Here is a 20,871-nt window from a genome sequence, read left to right as displayed (position 1 = left end):
CCCCCCTTCAAGGTTGCTCGCTCATACACCAGATCATATAAGCAGAATTTTGCTACTATACTTTACAACTGTTTAATACTTAAAACTATGGTCTTTGTTGTATAGAAGAATATCATAATTCTACAATGTGTGTTGAGTTACATCAACATTTGATTATTACAAAATGAAACTTTTTGAAAAACTCTCTTTTACTATCTTTTCAGGACTGTTTGATTGAAATATAGAATAAAGAAAGACTTCCTTCAACTAACTTTCTATTCTCAGCCTAGAAAAAATTTGAGTGAATTAGTGTATATAGAATCCTTGCCAGCAGGGAGTTTCATGGAAACACTTCGATTTTCATCAACTGATAAGAGTACTGGTACTGATGAGAGTGATGTTGGCCTACAGCCACAACCGATTAAAGTATTTGATGTTAATCAAAAAAATACACTTTTTGATGCTTCTCTTATTATTAAAAGGTCATTAGCAGATAAACCAGGAATGGCATGTCCATGCCCACCAACATTTTCAGACCTTAATATGAAAAGTGCACTGGATATTGTACCCTTGGAACTATTTAATTTTATGTTGTGGGTCACAGGATCATCAGAGGAGCCCACCTTAAGTGAAATGGTTAGTGTTTCAGACGATATATACCCTAAAATTCTATCTATATGTCAAGATATAGTCTATTTGGCATCAGGTGGCAGAAAACAAACACCTAAAACACTCAGTCTTGGCTTAACAACCAGGCATATTACCGGTTCTTTGTAGTTACTGACAATTTTACACAAACTTGGTCATTGTTCATCAACTTCTACAATTATTGGCTTTGAAGCAAGTTTAGCTGAGTTACATCTTTCTACACAAGGCAGTATTCAGAAAGGATTCGGACGCTCCATTCCTAATATATTAATTTGGTACACCATTGACTTTGTGGAAGAGACTTTGTCTGGAAAGGGTACAACACACCATACAAATGGAATCCTGATACAAAATAAAGTGATGACATCAGAAACGGATAAACGAAGAGAACTTTCCCTACCAAGGGGTCAATGTACATTAAAAGCAAAGCCTGTCACATTGAAATAGATGTGAAGTATTTTTTAGCCAATCTAAAATCGTCAAACAGTCTGGATTTATCTTTTATTATCTTGAATTTTTAACAAGTAGCTATGATGATCATTTACCGGGATGGACTGGTTTTAATTGTGAAATAGATTCAACCATTTTTCCAAAATCTGCTATTCACTATATGCCTGTAAACGAAGCATCTCCAACTGACATGACCACAGTGTTTCTGTTGCTGACTGTTTCCAACTTTCCAATATATTACTTGTCTTTGATCAAGCTATATATGCAAAAGCTCAACAGATCAGATGGAAGGACCCTGAATTGAGCAAAAGAAAGACTTGGTGAGTTCCATACCACTATGGCCTTTTTGGCTATAATTGGAAAAGTGTATAAAGATGCCAGTTTGCAAGATATATTGATAGAATCTGATTTAGTGGCCCAGGGCTCAATTAATGGAGTAAATAAACATGCATTATGCAAGAGCTAAATCTGCCTATTGTAGGTCTTTCTTTAGGCCTGAAATGTTTTCTAAAGTATTAATTAGACATTAATTAACTGATCCAGGCCTTAATCAACTCTCGATGGCATCAGATTTCTCCGATATCAAATAGATTAGAATGGTTCAGCGATACTTTGATTTAATCAAACATGGAGGACCGAGACTTAGCTTTGATCAACCAGTACGGTGGTTGAAATTATTGCACACGTCTGTCAAACCTTCAAAGGCTAATATCTTCGCTTGCAATAGAGTCAGATTTCTCCGATATCAAATAGATTAGAATGGTTCAGCGATACTTTGATTTAATCAAACATGGAGGACCGAGACTTAGCTTTGATCAACCAGTACGGTGGTTGAAATTATTGCACACGTCTGTCAAACCTTCAAAGGCTAATATCTTCGCTTGCAATAGAGTAATTTGAATGAAATTTTCAAATTATTCATTTTACATCATCTACTTTCGAACTATTATAGCAAGAATGGCTAGTTCTTTATCTAAATCTTACATAATTGACACCATTATAACCGATCATTTCGTGCTCATAAACTATTATATGAAGCATTGCAACGACTACGATTTTCAATGTTCTTAGACTCTTTGGATGAAAATGATGTAATTCCTAACCAAAAGGAAATGACTAATTTAGAATTGGCATATGGTACAAAAACACTAAGTGAATACTTGATTACCGAGGATTGTAACATGCCTAGGGGTGAATCTTGCGTTTTGATTGGTTGATTAGACACTGTCGATTGGACAATAACACCCCTCTAAATTAGAAAAATCACTGCATATTAATATTATGTGTACTACTTTAATGGAGATAACCACAATGGAGACAATCAATTTTGATCTCGGTACATTAGATGAAATATTTGGAAATATGTCCGAAGATGAACTTGAAACGACAACCCCCTTGTCAGGTAAAAGCCACAAACAACAAAATATACAATAATCTATTACAAAGACATAAATTTTATTTTAAAGAAATACTTTTAAAAAATGAAGTGAGAATTTTAGTTTTTTGTGTGTCATACTCATCATTCTGCTACTATGGCAACCAATAAATTTTGTATTTGTGTTTGTTAAATTAAAGAGGAAAAAAAAAACACATTCAATCAACTAAATTAGTGGAAAGTATATCAAAGTCTTTTAATAAAATCACAAAACACAATTAAGTTCCTTTTCCATTCAGGTACTGCACCAATTGTTCAACACAATAGAAACGATCAAAACACAGTGTCTGTTATTTCTGCCAAATCCTGTTATTTCTGCCAAATCCAGTGGCAGTAAACACTTTGTATCTATAAATCAAGCAGATATCAGTAAACTTGTTGACGATCAAAACACAGTGTCTGTTATTTCTGCCAAATCCAGTGGCAGTAAACACTTTGTATCTATAAATCCAGTAGATATCAGTAAACTTGTTGACAATTCCTTGTCAAAGGCGACAGCCAGAAACACCACCTGGGGAATAAAATTGTTTGAACGTAAGAAAATGCATATTTATTCAGTAAATAGCCTTTAAAAATTTCAGAATTCCAACGGCTATTGTCACCAAAAAAGAGTTACTTCCCGTGCTTATTTATGGCAATGTAAACAATGTAGCCTTGATCTTCAAGTACAGATCAGGACACGATGTCTGCCGTGGCTAGCAAAATGATATTGTTTTCACTACTATTAGTACTATCGAGTTCTTTGAAGCCAGACCACTTGTCATAATGCAATTTTCTGGCCTGGTTCCCTCTTGTCAGTGATGCAGGACGGAGGGCCTGACAAGGACAGCTGTCTAGTCATTCGGATGAGACGAAAAACCGAGGTCCCGTGTACACATTGGCGTGCACGTAAAAGATCCCTTGACAGTTGGAATTCGATATAAGAGTAGGCCGTAGTGCTGCTGTCCGGGCAAAATTTCCCTCATAGCACACTGTATGGCGTATGCCCGTCTTCATTAGCCAAGTTCGGAGCGAAACAGTAGGACGTTAAACCCCATTTCATTTCATTTTCATTTCATAATGCAATTTTATTCACAAGCTATAATAAAGACAAATACATTTTTTATTTTTAAAAAATGCTTAAATGCTAGATTTACTTATTCTTTTTCGACTCTAGTCAAGTGGTTAACAAAATGAATAAACCAGCGGCTACCAGGCAGGATACGCCCACATTTTCGAGAGATGGATAGAGAACAAGCTAAAAAGAAAGTGATTTTTCCTACAATCAAGGGCCATAATTCAGGAAATTACAATTCGATATGCGCAAATATCGAAAGGAACCGAGATCTTTATGTTATAAACTTACATTTCAAGTTTTAACCAAATTGGATAAAAATTGTGACCTCCATAGGATCCACAACCTTGATATACCGTATTTTTACCCTATTTGACAACGAAGGGCGTCCATTTTGTCTGTCAGTTTTGGGCCGATTTTCACGAAATTTGAACTCAGTCGTCCTTAGGATGTAACGGTGATAAATAAATACGTTTTTTTAAATCGGATAAAAATTTTGATCTCTATAGGGTCCACAAGCTAATTCAGGAAGTTAAGGTCCGATATGTGCGAATATCGAAATGAACCAAGATCTTTGGGTTATAAGCATACATTTCAAGTTTTAACCAAATCGGATAAAAATTGTGACCTCTACAGTGTTTACAAGCTAAAAACGTGATTTTTCGTACAATCAGGGGATTTACGCTCATTCTCAATAAAGGGGTGCAATTGATAGAATAAAGTGTCGCTGATTATTAGACGCTATTCCTAATTATATTAAGTATGGATTCCTCGTTGCCTTATATTAGGCATACATCACTCTTTCAGGAACACATAACAATAAACATGTCAACTGATTACAGTGACTACATTACTCAACAGAATATCCTAAAATGTAACATACGTTAATGTCGCAAACCATACTAGTAAATTTCAAAGCGCTCTAAATAATATATTTCTACTTGATAATATTCAAAGGATGTGGTTGACGCATAGAATATATATTGATGAATGTTAGAAATATGGCTTGGTTTTATATACACAAGTAATGTCGCAGAAACAGTTGAAACCTACGTTATATCATCTTGACATGGAGACAGCGTCTAGAAATATTAGCTAGTATTAACTGAATTATGTTCCAAATACATCTTTGAAAAGATATCAATACATGAACAATAATGTTTGCCCAATAAATCTGATAAGTTATTCCCTAAAGAACCTAGTATATCACAAATTTGAGGAGGGCGTTTAAGAAATGAAACATACGTTACCATAATATCTCGTCGGTTAGATACAGTAGGTTTTTAGGAGACAGTGGACTAAAAACTACCCATATACACCTTCTGATTAACCATTAAATACTGCTTGTCATGTCTTATAATGATTAGCTAAGGTGGAAAAAACCTGCAAAAAAACTTACGTTACCGTAACATACGATATCAACAGTACGAAACAAGCACTCTATAGCAAATTCTAGCTTTTCTTTACATAGTCACATGTCTTAGCTACCCGCCATTTCTGTATGAAACCAATGTTCTTGTCTAGATTCACGTTGATGAAGAATTTCGAGGTCCACGAACAGGTGAGTTTCATTAATGCTTGTGTTTCTTCCCGTTTCCTTGTTGATTGTACCCAGAGAGATATTGATGCCATTGGTAATTGAATTGTGATATATTATCTTAACAACACATGCAGAAAACATTTTAAATATGGTTTTTATAAGCTAGAGCATCAATGGAAACTTACGTTACTACTGGTAACGCAAGTTTTACTTTACTGTTAGTTGTATTATCTTCAGTAATTTTAAAACATAAATTATTTTCACAAATAGTGATTATTTGCCCTTTATTGCCATCAAATGATATGCACCTGTAATATTTGGATGTTTATCCTGTAAAATAAGTATGTAACATGAGTCGTTTTACTCGCAGGGCTGAAGTAAGGTATGTTTCATAATGATTTTCTTTATATTATAGGTTCAGCTATGGCTAAATCCAGGGCCGAAATTCAGAAACCCGTTAGAGAAAGAAGGCTAAAAACGAAAATGTATTTCTAGCGAAAGAAAGGTCAAGGGTTAAGAAATATTACACATCAACCTCTGAACTCACCACAGCGGAGAAACAGAAAAGAAATACTGGAATTAAAAACAGAGTACAGAAACACAGAGAAAAACAGAAAGAACAGCAAAGAATATTAGAGATGATGGAAATAGAAGAACAGCAGAATGTTGGTGGAGATTCGGGGTTAGATAGGAGTGGATATGATAGCACAGAGCCAAGCACAAGTACCCGAATGCAACCAGTTGATGGGCAAAATTGTCTTGCGAGTTTACGACCTTTATAACCCCTAAACCTCTGATGTGACCTACAAATTTTATGATTCCAGTAATTAGTTCAAACTATATATTTATTGGATAACTACTTTTTGGAAGCCAATTGGCCTTTTTTGATAACTTTCTTGATCAATAAAACTTTACATCAAAGAGGCCGACAACAGTCTTCGTTAGGAAAAGTGACTAGACATTAGGTAGTCGACAATTTGCCTAACAAGGTGTTATCTTCCAGTGATTTTGTTGCAGCCATGTATGATTCGGATTGGTTCATAGGTCCAGTAATATCCGTAGATATAGAAGATGGCGAATATGAAGTATCATTCATGCAAAAGCGGAAATCTCTATTTCAATGGCCAAATCCGCCAGATATATTATGGATCCCCCCGTCGGCTATTTTGTGATCAATAGACCACCCTCAACCAAGTGGAAAGTCAGAACGTATGCTAAAAGTCTCTACTGAAGATTTACACAAAATTGAGGCGACATTTGAAAAACATTGAACTGTTAGTCTCATTTTGAACAAGTTTGACCTTCAAGCTCTATAGATTTATCGATAGTCTAGTTAAAAACCATTAAAATCTTGTTAAAATTATTCAAAGTTGTGTTTTGATTTGATTTAACATACGTTACCAAATGTTTGAAAGACTTATGTTGAATATATTTTGATTTTTCTACTTGTTCATGATTAAAATATGTCAAAATCTAGATCTACACCACATATTTAATAATGTATCTTATTTTGGACAATAATAAACTTTGTGTAACATACGTTACTATTTTACCTTATCTCAAAAAGTAAATAGAGAATCTGTAAATTTTCAGTATTCATATAACTGTTGAATTATTTTGATAGAAATATAATTTATGTACAATATTTTAAAGAAATATGTATGTTTGAAAACCTTTATACGGTCACACTGCATTTGAAATAAGTATAGAATATGAAATTATTTCCACTTACATTGAGAAAGATATAAAATGTTTTCGCTGCAAAAAAAAAAGATTCTTAATACAGGATTACTGGGTGCCCAAACTTTCAGCAGATAATCTACCTTTCAAAAAACAAGGCTCTTATCACTGAATAATGTCAACACTTATGCCCAATATAATTTATAAGCATCAGGGCTTGCCACGCACGCTACGCTCGCGTAAAACCAAATTTACGTGAGTGATTAAGTACTCGCGCAAATATAAAAAAAAATTTAATCAGAAATAATTGAATATCGTAATAAAAAAAAGCCGTAAACAATTTGTATGCCTTCATATTGATGCACTATTGCGCACGCGGCGTGTCTTTCCAGTGCCACCTGTTGTTACTAAAAATACTTTGAGACACGTACTGCCAGGCGGTTTTTAAGCGGATGTCCTTTGCCGTGTCTGGATAATCAAAAATTGAGCGGATGTTGTCGTTTCTATTAATAGCAATTCTTTTGATCCCGCATCTTTTCTGCAAATTGATGGGATTGAAATTGTTTTGCCTGTTCTTTTACCTTTCTAAGCTTTACCCGAATCCCCTCAGCACACCAATGATGGCAAAGGGAAACCTAGTTTCCCTTGCAACGTTCTTGTCATGGGAAGACGATTTACAGATAATATTACTGCCAAGGAAATAAAAGAGTATGCATTGCCATTGTGTGTGAAATATAAATAGCTTTATTCAACGTCCGCTTCCACCGAAGTGACAAGAGCATTGACATTAGGCACATGAAATTTAAATGGCTACTCACGCACATCATTCTGCGTGAGTAATACATGTACTCGCCTCACTCGCGCAAGTCTATATTTGCGTGAGTAGTCATCTACTCGCCTCCAATTTGCTCATGGCAAGCCCTGAGCATGGTAACGTATGGTTATCTAGTACAAAAAGATGAAATACTGGCCTTACGAAAACCAACGTGAAAAAAATATCTTAAAAGTTAACTTGAAACCCTGTTTGACGGACAATCCGGACACATTGAACTATGAATTGAATGCATAATTAGTGGCTAATGAGAAGTTTAATTTTGAAATATTTCCATTTTCCAAAATGTACCCTTTTATTGTAAATAGGCGTATAATCCATGAAGTTACAGTCCGATACATGCCAATATCTTAAGGTGATAAACCTATATTTCAAGTTTCATTGAAATCGGATAAAAATTGTGACCTGTAGACTGTTCACAAACAATTGCGGACGGACAGGGGCGACGACAATATACGTCCACATGAAAATGTGGGCGTATAAAAAGGCAAACTTATCTGCTTTATAATTGTATTTCCTTTTGATGTTCACCAGCAAAATCCATTTACTTCTTTTCTTCTTTCAGAATGGCTAGGATTTAGGAATCATTCCACGGAATTTGAAACTCTCAACTCTCCTGAACTAAACAGCTTGCTAAGGCTTTATTATGCCGATGTACGCAATAGCGAAGGGGAAAGATATTCCAAATCCACCTTTGTTAGTCTAAGATCAGCCATAAACAGACATCTTAGGGCACCTCCCTTTGAGAGGGTAGTAAACATATTTGCAGACAAGGAGTTTCACACTGCCATCAATGTTTTTATATGCCCACATTTTCATGTGGACGTATATTGTCGTCACGCCTGTCTGTCCGTCCGTCCGCCCGTCCATCTGCAATTGTTTGTGAACACTGTACAGGTCCCAATTTTTATTGAAATATAGGTTTATCACCCCAAGATCTCGGTTCCTTTCGATATTGGCATGTATCGGACTGTAACTTCATGGATTATGGCCCCTGATTGTAGAGGTCACAATTTTTATCCGATTTGGTTTAAACTTGAAGTGTATGTTTTTAACCCACAGATCTTGGTTCCTTTCTATATTCGCGCATATCGGACCATAACTTCCTGAATTATGGCCCCTGATTGTACGAAAAATCGCGTTTTTGGCTTGTGGACCCCATAGAGGTCACAATTTTTATTCTATTGAAAAAGACGTGTGAATATATCACAGTTACACCCTAAGAATGGTTGACTTCGAGTTTCGTAAAAATCGGACCGAAACTGACAGACAAAATGGCCGCCCCTCGTTCGCAAATAGTGTCAAAATATTGCATATCAGGGTTGTGGACCCTCTGTAGGTCACAATTTTCATCTGATTTTGATGAAACTTGAAATGCATGTTTATAACCCAGAGATTTCGGTTCCTTTCGATATTTGCTTATATCGGACCATAACTTACTGAATTATGGCCCCTGATTGTACGAAAAAGACTAAATGACGAATTAACAACCCAACATAAAAAACATAATACAAATAGTTCTAGTAAATAATCTTGTCCATCAATCAACAATTCCTAAAAAAAACAAGTTTAATAATAATATAATAGGTCGAATAAAATCAGAAGACCTGGTTTTAACCCTTAATGAACTTATCCTGCCGTCCCTACCTCTTTTACTAATGCCATGGGCCAAAGTGATCAGGGTAAAGACTCATCAAGCAGCAGTACTAAGTCACCAATCCTTAAATCGCGCATAGTAGTTTGCCATTTATGACGAACTTGAAGAGATGGCAAATATAACTTCAACCATTTTTTCCAAAATAAATCAGCTAAATGCTGAACATATTTCCAGCTTCGATGATAAAAATCATTGACAGAGTTGACTGCAACAGGTTTACAGGAACCACTATTAAACATACATTATGCAAGAGCTAAATCTGATTATTGCAAGTCTTTATTTAGGCTTCAGATGTCATAGAAATTATAAATTAGATCTTTATTTACACAACAAGCACAAAATCAACTGTGTAGACCCACGGATGGCTTGGATTCAGCTTGGATTTAAACAGGATTTCGTTGACTGATTTAATTTTAAATGGTGTCTTGAGCGGAAATTAACCGTTACGACATCTAAACTATTTAAAGTGCAATAAACTAAACACAGATAATGACAAATTATACAATTCCTGGAGACCGTGTGATAACTAATAGAGACGAACAGGTCTTCTGTCTTAATAATATCAATAAAAATATTTTTATTTCCCCAATAGGCACGACGCCACTGGTGTATACCTATAGATTTATCATAATTGTATTATAATATTATGTCCTATATTCAATTGATTTAATGCATGCCCAAAATACAAGTAAGAATGAAAATTTACCCTCTCACTCATTTTGTCCAATTGTTATAAAAATCCAAAAAGGTAAAACACAAATTTGGATATGATGACAGCAGACAAAAGACAGTAGATTATGTAGGTGGAGTTAACACCTGTCAATCAAACGATCGGCCATACTAAGAATCGGTGAAGATGGAATTCAATCTCATTTCTAGTCAAAAATTACTCTGGTGATAACTATGTTCAGAATAAAGTAATTTGACTGAAATTTTCAATATATTCTTCTTTCATCATCTATTTTTGAACTGTTATAGCAAGAATGACTAACTCCTTATAAAAATCTCCCATAATGTATCTTCAAGAAGCAAGATTTAGTTGGGAGAAAGAGCTTTAGGATCCGCGACATCATCACTTACCTTAGTTATTGGACGAGAATTCACAGTGCTTTCAATTTCCGTGAACAGGGTAACTAAAGAATTGTGAGAAACGTCCTTTGATAGTGACATAGAAGTGAACACATGACGAAAAAAAACAATAAGGCTTTCCCAAGCGCCTCCAAAATTCGAGGCTTTGGGAGGATTAAACACCCATTCAACATTTTCCAAAGTGAAAGAAGATGACAACCTTTTGTTAACAGATCTAAGTTCATTATTAGGACCTATCAAATTTGAACCGTTATCTAAAATAATTTTGGAAGGCTTGCCTATACGAGATTTAAACCTAACATAAGCATTAATCAGGCTATTTGTGTCAAGAGAGTCAAGTGCTTCAAGTGAGCCGCTCTAGACACTAAACATGTAAAAACATTGCTGTAATTTAAGTATTTCCTACCAAATTTCGTATAAATTGGCCCGAAACAATAGTTTTCTACATCTCAAACATTTCACATGACGAATGACAGATCTGCAACCAATAATCCAGTACTATTATTCACGAAGAATGGACATTAACCATTCGGTACCTACATGAAATTTCCTATGATACCAGTTAACAATCAGTGTAGCTAAAACACCCTTTGGAATTATAGGCAAAGATGAATAACCCAGAATGCGACCACCAACAGCTAATACACCAAAAGAATTTTTACAGATTTACCTTTCCCAAGTGAGTCTACCTCTGACTCGTAGGAAATGTTCTGAAAAATTTTAATGATCAAAATTTCGGCATCTTGAAGACATGAAGCAGAAAGCTGACATGTGACCGTTCGCTTGAGTAGAAAATTTTTAGCTCGAGTAAGCCAAGAAACAGCTATACACAGTCTTTGCCAATCAGAATAATATTGAGCTAATTTGACAACAGGATTTTCCGGAAGTGGGATAGTGGTATGAACACATGATTTCTTCAGTTCAGGATCGTTGAGATACAACTAATTTCCTGAGTAGAAAATTTTTAGTTTTAGCTCGAGTAAGCCAAGCAACAGCTATACACAGTCTTTGCCAATCGAAATAATATTGAGCTAATTTGACAACAGGATTTTCCGGAAGTGGGATAGTGGTATGAACACATGATTTCTTAAGTTCAGGATCGTTGAGATACAACTAATTTTCTGAGATAATACACTAAGACTAAGAAATTTTGGACCAGAAAACCATTCTGGCTTTGAAGATAAATTAGATACACCGCGAGTAATAATTAGTGGGTGACCTAATGGCACCGACGCGATTAGCAACAAACATTTTAAACCTGCCTGTGTCAGAATTTATATATTGTAAGACAATACTACCCAGAAAGTTGACTCATTTAAAGAAAGCGTTAGCTGATTTCTGAGGACCTCGTCAATTTTAATGGCTAAAACTGCGGCCTGCAATTCCAGTCTAGGAATAGTTATTGTCCTAATCGGGGTTACCCTAATGCCGTATGTATCTTACCGTCATGATTAACACAATGCAAATATGAAACACATCCGTAAGCTGACTCACTAGAATCTGTGAAATAATGAAGTTCAAATAAGGCGTTATTGAATATAAACAACGAACGGGAAAAACAGTGCAGTTCAAAGATGGATTCTTGCACAACCTGAGAGAGCTGTCATCACTCGGCAGTGTGAAGAAATGTCTACAATGGATAAGCCTCACAGAAAACGGAAAGATCTGGATAGAAGTCGAATAAAAAGAGATGAGAAGTCTATCTGTGCTTTAATTTCCACAATTGACTTGATGATAATTCCTTTTGACAATCCTGGTGAACTTGTTAGTATTAGTTCAGGGGTTGTTGCTGGTGACAGTATAACAAAAGACCTTTTGAATTTGAAAGAAAACGATGCCAAGGCTTATGCATAATCGCCTAATAAAGAAAACTGAAGATTTTTTTGCACCGATCAATAGTATGAAATTGAAAACTTTTTCTGATGTTTCCAAAACTAAAATAAATTTCTGAGAAAAATGTGATAATTAAAGTTGATAGAAATTTTTTTCGGAGACTTTTTTAGTAATTGGACAAAACCGTGAGCTTGATTTAAAAGACATTCTTTCATATTCTGTAGGTCCTGTTTCTTATCCTCTGGCAAATAGTGTAGGGTCACTAGCAAAAACCAACAAAGCTGCTCTGTTAGTAGCTTTAGAAAAAAAATCAGAAAATATATATAAGTCTACAGTTGACGTGAATCAGCTTACATGTATAATCATCCTTCAGCAATTTTTATTGACGGAATGGCTGTTAATCAGTGAATTGGTAATATTCCATGAACCTTTGGTGAGCTGGCCGACCAAATTTTTGTTTAAATTTACCACCAAGCACAACATTATAAATGTATTTGATTAGATTTTATGTGTGATAGATATCCGGAATGTAGCATTAAAAACCCAGAAAGATTTTGTTGAGCCGCCAGTGGCACACAGAAAATCCAAGTTTATAGTAAGGACCAGAGAACACCAAAACAATGGAAGAAATTTCTCTCTCAATTGGAGAAAATAAGCAAAACAGATTTTGATAGAATTTCTTTTTTCAGCCTGATTCCTAGATTTTAAATAGACTTTGCATTTAAGTAAACTTACCTTATTTTGTGTTCCCAGAAAATTCTTAAGAACATTCTTGTGCTTAGATTGTAGGTAGACTTCATAGTAATCTCAAGCACGTTCTAATGTGTTCCAAGAAAATACTTAAGCACAACTTTGTTCTTAAACATTGTCAATCTAAGCACAAGTCCAAAGCAAGGTATACGGCTTGCTTACCAACCTTAAGTCTTGTTTTTTATTCAAACAAGATGGCTGACCATAGAGATATTCTACGTCATTTCCTACATCTTTTGACTTATTCTTGACTTGTGCTTACGTAAGAATGGTCTTGAGATTTTTCTAGAGACAGTATTTTATAAAGTTTCCTACGTAAGAAAAAGTGAAGCATGACATTTTACTTACTTTAAGAATTTTCTAGGAACCGGGCCCAGCACTTAATCAAGACATGAATATATTGGTCACGGACCTGACTGTCATCTTTTATCAATCCCTAACAAAATCGCTAGTGTGTTACCTGTAAAAGAATTAGAGACAGATCACGAAGAAGCTGACACGTGATTACTCCTTCATACAAAGCATGCATCTGCACATTGCTCTATTGTCATTATCAAAAGTCCAGATATAGATGTGGCTATATTAACCATACACTTTACATGTCAATTTTCCTTGACCGAACTTTTCTTTATTACTGGGCAAAAATATAAAGTTTGTCTAATAGACATTCAAGCACTGAGTAAATGTCTTGCTCCTGATGTATCCAGTGCATTAGTAGGATTACACAGCTTTTCTAGATGTGACTTGAGTATAAATACCTTTTATGGTAAAGGCAAAAAATGCATTTTTGTCCGTCGCCTTTCGAAGCTAAAACGTGATTTTTGGTGCAATCAGGGGTCATAATCCATGAAGTTATGGTCCGATACATGCTGATATCAAAAGGAACCGAGATCTTTGGGAGATAGACATATATTTCAAGTTTCGTCAAAATCGGATAAAAATTGTGACCTGTAGAGTGTCCACAAACAAATTGTGGATGGCGGGGGCGACGACAATATACGTCCACATAAAAATGTGGGCGTATAAAAACCTGGCCATTCCACCCATGTAGCCTCCATTTTAATATACCTGGTCATTATTTCGTGTGTACCATAGTACAAAAAATTCCTGATAATGATCAGAAAAAATTGAACACAGCAGAAAGTCTGTGGATTCATAGACTTGATTCAGTTTGGCCTAACGGTTTAAATGAGTTATATCCAGGGGGTTTCAAAATCATTCATAATCATGCATAATTTTCCATACTTGTAAAATTTTACCTTTATTATAATAAGCTAACCTTTCATCTATTGTATGTAAGTCCATGACGTCATCATTCCTATGATGTTATAACTGACTTCCATTCATTTTGTATTTAGTTAGTATTTTTACTGACGAAACCTTGGATAAAACGATGTTTTTTTGATATTGTATTCTTTTGATTATTGTATATCAACTTACCTGAATATCAAATGCATCAAATTGATCCCATCAAACCATGATTTTCGTCGTCAACACCCTTGAAATCCTAAATAAAAAAAATATTAAACGACAAAATAGCAAATAAATGGCAGAAATCGTTGGATCAAATTGGAAGTTTCTCACCTTTTCATGTGGACATATATTGTCGTCACCCCTGTCCGTCTGTCCACAATTATTTGTGGACTCGCTACATAGTCCGGGAGCCCAGTGAGGTTTAATCAAAATATTGAGTCCAAAAGGTTTGAGGTCTACAACACATATTTTACCCCTAGATCATTTTGGAAAGGCAAGTCTTAAGTTTTGTGACCTGTGCATATACCTGGGAGCGCTCCCCCTAACCCTCCCAATTTTATTGGGAGTTAAAATTCAATGTCCATCCACAATTTTCTTGCAAACGTTTTATACTTAACACAAAGAAACAGAATGCATGACTTTAGAGCATAAGATGTTGTGCTAATGCTACTTAAGAGCTTAATTAATTGGCACTTATTAGTGACCGTAATTAGAATTTAGAGTCCATAACTGAAACAAAGCCTAAAAGCTAGCTAACCAAGTCATGAAACCAAAAATGTCACTTAAGAGCGACAAAAGTTGAACAAACCTTGCTTAAGAGTGGTTCAAAGGCGTCAAAGGTCGCTAATTAGTGACCGTAATTAAAATTTAGAGTCCATAACTGAAACAAAGCCTAAAAGCTAGCTAACCAAGTCATGAAACCAAAAATATCACTTAAGAGTGAAAAAAGTTGAACAAACCTTGCTTAAGAGTGGTTCAAAGGCGTCAAAGGTCACTAATTAGTGACTGTAATTAAAATTTAGAGTCCATGACTGAAACAAAGTCTAAAAGCTAGCTAACCAAGTCAGGAAACCAAAAATATCACTTAAGAGCGATAAAAGTTGAACAAACCTTGCTTAAGAGTGGTTTAAAGGTCAAAGGTAACATTTGGGGTCACATAGTGACGTTTGAGTGGATTTGATTAAATTGTCTTGTCCCAATTATTTTTCTTTCTAACACCATTTCTATGAGTTTCACTGCACAAAATGACTACTTAGGAGCATAAAATGCTGTACTAATGTTACTTTAGAGTTAATTAATTACCGGTAGCACTCATTTGTGACCATAATTAAAATTTAGACTCCATAGCTGAAACAAAGCCTAAGAGCTAGCTAAGCAAGTCAGGAAGCCAAAAACATCACTTAAGAGGACAAAAGTTGAACAAACTTGGCTTAAAAATGGTGACAAAGGTCATATTTTGGGCCATATTATGATCAATCAACAAGTTAAATTGCTTATATCTGCTTGCCCTAAAGAGACGATGAAAAACTATGCGACGAATTATGCATTCCTTATAGTAAATGAAAATCAAAAACTGTAAGGTTTTTCCAATTATTCTAAATATTGAGAATGGAAGTATAGAACTGGATAATTCTCTTGTTTTAAAAAACGCAGACAATTAAATAATAAATAAGTCCATATAAAGATATATATGATTCGAAACATTTATGTGTTCTCCTTAACATGGATATTTACGGGAATGTCTTCGAATGCCATCTTGGTGAAAAAAGGGTCGAAATCGGAAGGTTGTTTTGGGTATAATGCTATCAAGACTGGCTTATACTGTTTACTTACAAGATTTTTGTGCTAGATAAGATAAGATAATATGTTAAATGCACCAAAACGTCCATTTAAGACAACATGCATACATATATATTTAGACATAGTCGTATATATTTAATAATACATATAACATAGAAAACACATACATGTACACACAAGTAATACATTCATACAGACATGCGATACTGTTTTTGGCTGACAATCTTGTTTCATCAATTTTGATTCTATATATTATGGTTTATCGCCCCTAAATATTTCCAATTGTAAATTAGATTTACTGTGGAGTGAGGCACAGATTTCAGAATGTGGTGCTGTTTTGGAGATTTCAACACCAGAGATGCTTCTCAAAGGACCCATGACAATTTCTAGATATCAAAAGTAGTTTAGAGCTGTCTATGTGATTAATTACAAAATAATATTTGTATTGTCATCATTGTATTCCATACATTTCTGTTTCCTCATTAACTGTATGCCATGTATCTGTTCGTAACAATATTATATTGTTAACGATTGTAAATATGGATCTGGTACTGTCAAACTTGATGTAGGCTATAGTAACATGTTATTGTTTCCCATAAAAACTGTGTTCTGTTAAATAAAAGGGTGTTGATAAGAAAACTTGTTCGCAAACTTATTTTTATCTGAAAGTATGATGTTTTTAAGCACCCGCGCAATCCAAATTCAATATTCTAATTTATTCCACAATAAATATGTACTTTAATTTTAGCAGCGCACACACCTGAGACATTATCGAAAATGCGGAAATAATTTAAAATGGCTGTTTCACACACCCCACCCCCGTCAAAAACAGAACAAAACAAACCGTGTACGTAGAATATACTATGGCAGGCGCAAATGACTGCCGTTCAGATTGGATTGTTCGCTTATTTCACCGAACATAATAAACATACATATTATGCAAGAGCTAAATACGTCAGTTGCAGGTATTTCATTAGTTATGTTATATAATTAATTAGACATTTATTAACATGACAAGACCATAATCAACTCTCGATGCCATCTGATGGGTCCGATTTTACACAAATTTAAATCTGATCTGCTGTTCAACAATGCATGGTGATTAACCGTAAAAATGGAGAGAGAGAGAGAGAGAGAAATGGGGTTTAACGTCCACTCAACACAAACTAGGTCATTTCGGGACTGTAAAAATGGATAAGCGAGACTTGTCTATTATCGTTGCAACAGTAACAATGACAACTGAGGCTACAGTGTTATTGAAATGAGTTTTTTCTCGGCTTAGAGTTAAGCAGCTTTACTGAACTCTTCAGCATATTCTCTTTACATTATCTATTTTTTAACTGTTATAGTGAGAAGCGTCAGCTCTTTATCTATTCTTTCCCGATGACGCTTAATGATTGATTAGAATATACAAGGAGCAGTCTATTTGCTGATTACATTATTTTGGTTGATTACACTATTTTGCCTATAACGTTTTTAGGACTTCGAATTCTGTCTTATGGTTTGGATTGTTCGTACTTGGTTTTTATTTTATTTACATTCATATTAATAATATGTGCTTTCTGATCCACTTTCGTCTATTCAAAAGAATAGAGCTAACCACCCTTTAAACAGTTCACTAACAGTTCACTCACTGAACTATATCTGGAACTTCTCCTTTAAATCGAATAATGCCTGAAAGGAAGTTTAGTCTCCTTCAATTTTACAATTCTTGGTTGTACTGATAATTTTGCCATCCTTTCAAGTGCATAATTATTGCTGACATCAACATTATTGTCACCCGTCTTTCGAAGAAAGCAGGTGACTTTTGAAATGGGCCTGTCCATCTGTCTGTTCATCAAGCCTTTTGGGGCATAATAACTCTTCTTCTAATTGAATGTTCAAACTTGGTGTAGGTGTTGATTGGGTTAATGGCTTGATGGAGTTCGAAGATGAGCATTCTATATTTAGGATCAACAGAGATAAGCAATTTGATTGGCTGAAATTGGTCATAGAAATGGTGTTAGAAAGAAAAACAATCCGGACAAGACAATTTAATCAAATCCACTCAAACATCAATATGTGACCCAAAATTTGCCCTTGACCTTTGTCACCTTTAAACCACTCTTAAGCAAGGTTTGTTCAACTTTTGTTGCTCTTAAGTGATATTTTTGGTTTCATGACTTGGTTAGCTAGCTTTTATCCTTTGTTTCAGTTATGGACTCTAAATTTTAATTACAGTCACTAATTAGTGACCTTTGACCTTTGTCGCCTTTGAACCACTCTTAAGCAAGGTTTGTTCAACTTTTGTTGCTCTTAAGTGATATTTTTGGTTTCCTGACTTGGTTAGCTAGCTTTTAGGCTTTGTTTCAGTTATGGACTCTAAATTTTAATTACTGTCACTAATTAGTGCTAATTAATTAAGTTCTTGAGTAGCATTAGCACAACATTTTATGCTCTTAAGTCATGCATTTTGTTTCTTAGTGTTAAGTATGAAACGTTGTGCATGGACATTGAATTTTAACTCCCAATAAATTTGGGAGGGTTAGGGAGAGCCCTCCCAGGTATATGCACAGGTTACAAAACTTAAGACTTGCCTTTCCAAAATGATCTAGGGGTAAAATATGTGTTGTAGACCTCAAACCTTTTGGACTCAATATTTTGATTAAACCTCACAGGTCACAATTCTTATCTGATTTTGACAAAACTTGAAATATGTGACTCGGTATGGCAAAATGAGTCGGAATGCGCGTTATCTAATTTTTAACTAGAGACAAAATAAGAGAAAATATTGATTTTGATCGAAATTGAGATTTACACAAAAATGAGTCTATAAATATACTATCTATAAATATACTATCTATCGACACAAAAGATCAAAACAGCAATTAAAGATTTTAGAACACCTTTATTTGGACGATTTGTATTGAGTTGTAGTGAGGAAATTTTAAAAATTGAGTTGTTGTTATTTTCACATTCTCCAACTCATTACCTTCAATTTGATGTATAGTTTGTTTGAAACAGGCAAAAATTGACTGAGCTCTGTCCATTCGAAGCTACCCAACTCATAAAAGTAAGTTTAGAGAAAAAGCAAGTCAAAGATTTGGTATGTTCCAAAACAAAATCCCATAGCAACCAGGCCATTTATTTGCTGTTTTGTCGTTGAATATATCTTTCCATGGGTTTTCAGGGGTGCTGAAGACGAAAATAGTAGCAAAAATTTGATCCGACGATTTCCGCCATTTATTTGCTATTTTGTCGTTTAATATTTTTTTTATTAGGATTTCAAGGGTGCTGACGACGAAAATCATAGTAAATGCACTCCTTTCGTGAAGAAACATCCATAACACATGCGGCATATTCACATGATAGTGTTAATTATACTGAAGAATAATCTTTATATTAATAGTCTGTTTTGTATATTATAACGTTGGTGAGATTAACAGTTAATCTCATCAATTAATTAGTGCCAGCTAGTGGTCAGGAGGTTAAGATTGTTGATTGGATAATCATCAAAGAAGCTGCCACAGCTGTACACGTGTTCATTTAACACGTGAATTAAAATAAGATTTTGTGTGTATGATAGGTCTATTATTATTTTCAGGTACCGCAACGGTATCAAAATATGAGTCCCTATAGAAATGTCAATTTCATAGTCAAGAAATACTTGTGTTCACTTTCGTGCATTCTGGCTTTGATGTAATTAAACAATGGCAGACTTGAGAATCGTCGCAATTCGGCTTGTCTCATTTTTTCGACCCATGGTGATAAGAGAATTTTAAACAATAATATCCAAGATGCATTCCTTACTTTGCATGCCGTACGTATGAAGAAGCGACAGTAAAGTGAATTCATCTATCAATAAAATTCTCTTCGAAAAGAAAATTATTGGCCATTTTTTTTTATTTCCATTTAAGGCCTATAAATTATTTTTTTAAAGATATGAGATATCAGATAATCACTGCTTGGATTAATTATTCGGAGTAAATAAGGAGTTATCGACGGCTTTATCATTGACCTGTGACAGTTGATTAGTATTACTCAATGACACCCACCTGCATGTCGATTAATTTACATAATCAGCCACGTGGTTTGGATTAACACTCAACGGCAATCTATATACGATCAGAATTAATTTTTTTCTGCCACTTTTGAGAATGAATCACATGTAGGTATCCAAAAACATTATTGCCAAAACCAAATATTTATCTGGGCCAATCAGCAAACGAGTTGTGTAGACAGCACAGCAACAGGCAGAGGTGGTTTATATTTTTTAGGGGTTTTAAAACTTGATTGTATCCGTTCAAAATGTGTCGATAGATAGTATATTTATAGACTCATTTTTGTGAAAATCTCAATTTCGATCAAAATCAATATTTTCACTTATTTTGTCTCTAGTCCAAAATTAGATTTTGCGTATTCCGACTCACTTTGATATACGCGGTCACAATTAAAGATTTTAGAACACCTTTATTTGGACGTTTTGTATTCTTAAATCTGTCCTATTTCTTAAAATTCTCAGCAAGATTAGTTATTTTTATTCGCTCACTATGGTACAACCGGTCATTCCTCTGGCATAATAATTGGCATCGTTGTAAAGCGGTGAATCTTTCTGATTGTTTTGAAATGGATATATAGAGAATCTCTTACCAGTCTTTTTTGTTATCAAAAAATATCAACACAAGTTGATAAAGTAACAGAAAACGAGGCTCTGCCGAGTTCTTTGTTACTTTATCAATGAGTGTTGATCTTTTTTTTTATCAAAAAAGACGAGTAGGAGATTTTATTTATCACCCAATCCCTTTTTACATGCACAAATAAGATAAATATAATTCTTTGCTGCAGATTTCACTTTTACTGAACATTACTGCGTACTGATACATCATTTTTT

General features: G+C 34.7%; 1 protein-coding gene across 1 annotated transcript in view; it reads left to right on the top strand.

The window, feature by feature from the left end:
• The window catches only part of LOC130013154 (bromodomain-containing protein DDB_G0280777-like), a 229,994-nt gene that overhangs the window by 155,277 nt on the left and 53,846 nt on the right, over positions 1-20,871 (top strand). The window lies entirely within an intron of this gene.

This window comes from Patella vulgata, chromosome 6, assembly GCF_932274485.2.
Source record: "Patella vulgata chromosome 6, xgPatVulg1.2, whole genome shotgun sequence".
Taxonomy (NCBI): Eukaryota; Metazoa; Mollusca; class Gastropoda; family Patellidae; genus Patella; species Patella vulgata.
This window is presented reverse-complemented; position numbering and strand designations above follow the sequence as displayed.